A 6380-nucleotide genomic window follows, 5' to 3' on the forward strand; every position below is an offset into this window, starting at 1 on the left:
GGATTGGTACAAGTTTAGTAGAAATTGCTCTTCCAAGGGCAAATATTCTTAAAGGATTGATCCTTGGACAAATGGTGTAACTATGTACCTGGAAAATGGTCCTTGTATTTTAACAATTTGCAGTGATGTAAAAGGCAGAGATGCTATTTATCAGGGCAACAGTTACTTGTATTCAGCTACCCTGGCCCTATATTTAAGAGTTTCCACCCTGCAGACACTCAAGACTAAGCTTTGGGTACCTGTCATATCATGAGGCTCGGTGCACATTTTGTTTGTCTGTGCACCGAGCCTCATATGAAATGCCTTGGGACATCTTAAAAGGTGCTATAAAAAAAGTTATCACTGCAAGTTGTTGCAGTATTTCTCTTCACAGCTGGTTGCAACACAATCATTGAGATGCATGAACAGTGTCACAGTAGTGTATTGAAATGAGACCTATGACCCTGAATAGCCAGTTCAATACATCAGAAAGGGGGAAATAAAGCTATTACAGCCCAGTGCAATCCTTATCTGATGTAAACCAAAACTGGCAGGTGACACAACCCAGTCCCATATTGAATAGTTTATTTACATGTCATATCAAGACCCAGATCTCAGCTTTTTGTACAAAGTCACATGATATTCCCTGCAGGACAGAGGTCTCCATTATATAAATACAAGTACTAAACCCTAAGCTTGATCCCATCAGTCAGTTTAGTCACACTCCCCCAGGGTGTGCTTGTCAAATAGGTACTCTCCCAGGCCATTCTCAGGGGCTCTCAGTCTCTTCAGGTTGGTGATGTGATCTCCAAGCTTCTTGATCATCTTCACTTGTTCATCCAAGTAGTGGGTTTCCAGGAAGTCACAACTGGGGAAGAGAAAGGGAAGTTAGTTATTTCTAGCAACATATCAAGGAACATCTGTGCTTCCCCTCAAGAGTTTGGATTTTACTCCTCTTGGTCAGGTGGAGTCAAGTGGTGCAATTACATGATATAAGTTTGCCTGAATATTCTAGTAATTCATGTACAATAGTTACATTGATCCTGGGATCATTGGGACTAATTTACCTCAATGGCCACAGTAGGCCAATATTGTTTTTCTCTCCAACCTAGGACAGTGGTTTAAACTAAGTGGGAAATTAGTGTAGTGTACTGTATTAAATTTATAGCTTAACTAGTTAAACTAATTATTGAATAAAGAAAAAATTACATAAATAAAACCAGTTTAGACCAAGATATGGCAGGGCAGGTTGTGTGCCTGGACTGCAGTATGTGGAAGTTTGTTGACAGCAAGACTGTCCAGAGCAAACATTTGCAGGAGAGGTCTCCATTTTGAATCTCTGGCTCAGTGAGCTCGAGAGAGAGAGCGATGGAGACATGAAGGGGGGCGTTTTATCCAAAGTCGCAAAGGAGGGCGTGACTGTCAGGGAGCCGGGATTTAGGAGAGGTTCAGAAGGACCATCCCAGACACTGTTCCTGTCCACGCTACCCATGAGGACAAGGCAAAAGACTGCAGGGAGGATAGCTACAATGTAGACCAAGGCACCGAGGGGGAGGGGGTGGTAATGTGTTAGCAATTAGGGGCCTCTAATTACAGGGATAGATAACATCCTCTGCAGCCAAGAGCAAGGATCCCAAAGGGTGTGTTGCCAGAGTAAGGGATCTCAGGAGCTGGAGGAGAACTTGTAAAGTGTGTGTGGGGTGTGTTTTAAGTCCAGTTGTCATTTCTTTCAACATGGACCAATAGGGAGGAGGTCCTGCTGGAAGTATAGGCCTAAATTTAAAAAAAACCGACCTGAAGGGTAATCTCTAGGTTATTGCCCAAGCCACATGCAAATTGAGGGGAAACAGATCAGGAGAATTAATGTGGAGAGAGCTGGTGTGGTTAAAGGGTGATGAGAACTCCTTTCTAACCCAATATTTAAAAAGTCCAAGGGAGGATTCACTATTGGATCTAGTAATGGGGAATGAACTACAGCAGATGAGCAGTAAAAGTAGGGAAATAGCATATTTCCATATGCTTTATCATATTTCAGAAGGACACAAGTATGACAAAAACCAGGGTAAATGGATGGGCTGATAATTGAACTGGGGGAAATAAAATGTTCAATATTGGCAAACCACAAAGAACAGCAATGGGAAACATTTAAAACATTGTTCAATAGAGCACAGGAATATATTCCACAAAAAAGGAACTAGACTAACTAATGAGACTCCAGATGAATAATGCCACAAGGAAATAGAGGGCAAGGAAAGAGGCCTACATTAGTACATATACAGCAGGGGAGTGCATGACAAGGAATAATATGGAGAGATTAGGAGACAAGTCAAAAAAAGTGTTAGGAAGGCAAAGAGGAACTATGAAATTAAAATCAACATAAAACAAACAGGACAACAACAAAAAAGGAAGGTTGGGAATCAGGCTATTCAGGGATATACAGGATAATACCACAGGTAACAGCAGAAAAAAATTTTGCTTCAGTATTTACCAGAGAGGTAGAACAGGTGGACATGACATTGGATGGAGAGATTAGTAATGAAATAAGTGCATTTAGAATAGAGGGCAGGGATATATTAAATAAACTATTCAAATTCAAAGGATAAAATCCCTGTCCCAGATGGATTGCATCCACATTAAAAAGAATTTGAGATAGCAGAGGCACTGCTACAAGTTTAATAATTCATTAGAAAAGGGTATAGTGCCAGAGACTGGCAGATAGCCAACAAATGTGCCATATTTAAGAAGCAGGATAGAACATGTCCAGGGAATTAGACCAGTCAGCACATCAGTGGCAGGAAAATAGATCTAGAAACCAAAAAAGTCAGCATAGATTTCAAAAGGGAAAGTATTGCTTGACCAGCTTCATTGAATTTTTGAGGAGAAAATAGAAGAAAGTCAGAGAATGTGCAGTCAGGACAAGTAGCAGAATGGATAGTTGCTGGCTTCAAGTCAGTAAGGGGTAAAGGTAGTGGTGTTCTACCAGGTTCAGTGCTGGGACCACTTTACAATTTATTTTAATATTTTAGATGAATGAAAAAATTGTAAATTTGCAGAACACTGGTGGGGAGGGGAATAGTCATTATAGATGGACAAAAAAAACTCAGCATAGGCATATAATTACCAAATGAAGTTCAACAGATCAATGCATGATACCGTTTGGTAGAAGAAGGACAACGTCACTTATTTCTTGGTGGGAGAGACACTAGAGGAACAAAGGGACCTGGGAGTTCAAATACACAAACCACCAATATTTGCAACAGGTTACCAAGACTAAAAAAAGCAAACCAAGCAAGAGTTTATTTCTAGAGGTATAGAATTGAATAGTAGGAAAGTCCCAGATTTTTCTCCCTAAATTGGCCTGATTTTTGTCCCTCCCAGATGATCACATGGCTCTGGTTGGGATAGAGTTGTAGAATGTTTGAGTTTTTGGGATGTTGCAGTTGTGTGAGGTGGACTGGGTGCTCTTTGCCTCTGTCATTGTTCATAGGTTTATATGTAACCTTCAGGGCTGCTGACCAAGAGCCGTGCAGCTTTGTCAGCCAGCATAGTGAAGATGGGCTGAAATGGCCCCCTCTGTGCTGTAAATTTCTGTGTTTATATCATGCTAAACCTGCACACAGTTCAGGTTGCCATACTATGAAGAGGGGAACTGGATAGGGCACAGAAAATTTACAAAAATGACCAGAGATGCAAGGGTATACATCATCAGGAAAGGATGAACAGGCTAGGTCTCATTTCTCTTGAAAAAAGGCAGAGGGGTGACCTAATAGGGGTCTTTAAAGCCATGAAAAGTTAGAGAATATATGTTTCCACTTGTGGGGAAGAGCATAACTAGAGGCCAATACAAGATAGACACCAAGAAATCCAATGGGAAATTAAGAAACTTCTTTACCCAAAGAGTGGAACTCACTACAACAGAGTGGTTGAAGCAAATAGTATGGATGCATTTAAGCATGTGGGGGAGAAGGGAAAAGACTTATGCCAATAGATCTAGATGAGAGAAGACAGGAGGAGGCTCAAGTACAGCATAAACACCAGTATGTACAGGTTGTAAAATGACCTATTTTTGGGCTGAATGTCCAACACAATCCCATGTAATTCCCTGTCCTCTCCCCACCCCCTAAAGAACCCAGGAGAGACACCAACACAAAGCTATTGGGCATGGCGATCTTTTGAATAGGCTCAAGCACAGCAAGGTTCCACAACCTCCAACTTACCCAAAAGCCCACATTAAATTATTAAGAACTTACAGGAGGGTCAGTGCTCCCAGTGGAGAGTTTGTGCAGATCCAGCAGACTCTGGTTCACATTCTTCTCCATCTGCAGCGCTCTCTGCATCACGACCAGACCATTGCTCCACTCATCCTGCTCTGGTTTCTGAAAGTCAGATTTAATGATTAAATGAATGGATGAGAAAGTACAAGGGAAACGGGTCAAAAAAATCCATGTTACCATGAATCAATATGTCAGGAATATAGAATTACTGCATTAAGCCACCACAACCATGGAATCAAGTTGGAAATAAATGCTTTATAAAGCTGTTGAAACAATTAGTCCAAGGAGATCCAGACAGAAGGCCCCTCTTTTATGGAGTCCAATCTTGTCTGTCAAGATGATCCAACCTCCACGGCAATTCTGGAATTCCATCAGTTTCTCAGCATGCTCATTCCTCATGTGACTGCTCCTTGAAGAACTCAGCAAAATGACACAGGGCAACATCATCCCAATCAAAGTAGGACTGCAGAGAGAATTTTAACAGCTTCAAATTAGGTCTCAATCTTACTGTACAATTAAATAATGGTCCCCCCCCCACCACAGATAGGGTTTCAAAATACAATTTACTTCACTCATTTCTGAAGACATTGGATAGCTTCCCCTCCCTATACAAACAGGATGAAAAATAGATGCTAAAGTTTGGGTTGACATTTCATGTCAAGTCTCTGCTGCTGGATTAGTAGTATCTCCTACTTCCTGTTAGAGGATGTTAAACCAAGGTCTCATCTGTTCTCAGGTGGAGACAATATATCTCACAGCATTATTTGAGAATTAGGAGAGCTCTCCAGTATCCTGGCCAATATTTATCTCAACAGTACTAAAACAGATGATCTGATTATCTCATCTCTGTGCAAGCAAGCTCTGAACAAATTGGCTGCTGCATTTCCTACATTACAAGTGACTACACTTCACTTTGGGACATCCTGGGGTAGTGAAAGCTGGTATGTAAATATTTATTCTTTCCATTCTAATCAAAAGTTGGGCATGGAATATAAAAATCCTTCCTTCTAGTAGTTTCACACTACAATAGTGTAAGAAATCTAAGCAGTGAACAAGGCTTCAACACCAGGATTCTCAGTATTTCACATTCAACTAAAAAAGGCAAGAAAACTATAGTGAGGACCTGCCAACATTTCATGAACTCCAGTCACCCCATTGAATCTAAACTTTGTCCAATGTCAATAAGCAATTGACCAGGTTTCTGCTCTTCTGCTACAAACTCAGGCACCAACTGGGCCAGCTTCATATACTAAACCGCTCGAGTTCAGCAGCTACAGGAAGCAATCCATTAACACAAGATCACCCAGTATCACACACAAGGTACTCACAGTGCAAAGCCTTTCCCCCAGGGAAGGAATTCAAGAGAAATAGTTTAAAGCCATTTCATTGAACCAGAGAATGTCCAGCTTTTCAGAATGCAGCAACAAGGAATACAAGACTCACCATAGAGAGGTAAACATAGAGGAACAGAGCTCCATGTTGACCTGCAGGTTAACAGCAGCCTCACAGTCCTTGTGGTAATTCTGACCCACTTGGGCATACATCATCTCTACTATCACCTGGAAAGTTCAAAAACTAACCCTTTCTAGCGTAAGCTTTAGTATTTATACTGCTGGGACAGCCTGCATTCAAACAAGGAATTACATCACCAATGATGATTGACAATCCCTGAGAGCCAGTCAGGAATCTTCCATGACTCCAATCACCAATTAACAAAGGAGAGAGGGCAAGGGGGTGGGATGGGACCCAGAGCCAATTAGAGCTTTGGAATATAGGCAGGTTTGGGAAATTAGTCTCAGGGATGTCCCTGCTTTTGACGACCCCTGGGCATGGCCAAAGTGGCCATTGTCCGGTCCAGGCAGCGTGCGGTCGAGGGGGTCGTTCAGCCCGACTGCCTGCCTCTCTTCCATGTGTACATTCGAGCCAGGTTGTCCCTGGAGATGGAGCACATGGTGTCCACCAGTACGCTCGTGGCCTTCCGCGAGAGGTGGGCGCCGGAGGGACTGGAGTGCATCATCACCCCTGACAACCAAATTTTAATTTGATTCAAGTTTCCTGTCTAAATTTTAATTTGTTTAAGTTTGTTGGTTTTAGTGCCCCCTTTAGTCAGGGGGCACTTGATTATTG

General features: G+C 42.0%; 1 pseudogene; it reads right to left on the minus strand.

The window, feature by feature from the left end:
* Window positions 1-693: 693 nt before the first annotated feature.
* Window positions 694-5797, minus strand: LOC139262490 (ferritin heavy chain B-like; annotated as a pseudogene).
* Window positions 5798-6380: the final 583 nt, after the last annotated feature.

Source organism: Pristiophorus japonicus, chromosome 4, assembly GCF_044704955.1.
Source record: "Pristiophorus japonicus isolate sPriJap1 chromosome 4, sPriJap1.hap1, whole genome shotgun sequence".
In the NCBI taxonomy this organism is placed as follows: domain Eukaryota; kingdom Metazoa; phylum Chordata; class Chondrichthyes; family Pristiophoridae; genus Pristiophorus; species Pristiophorus japonicus.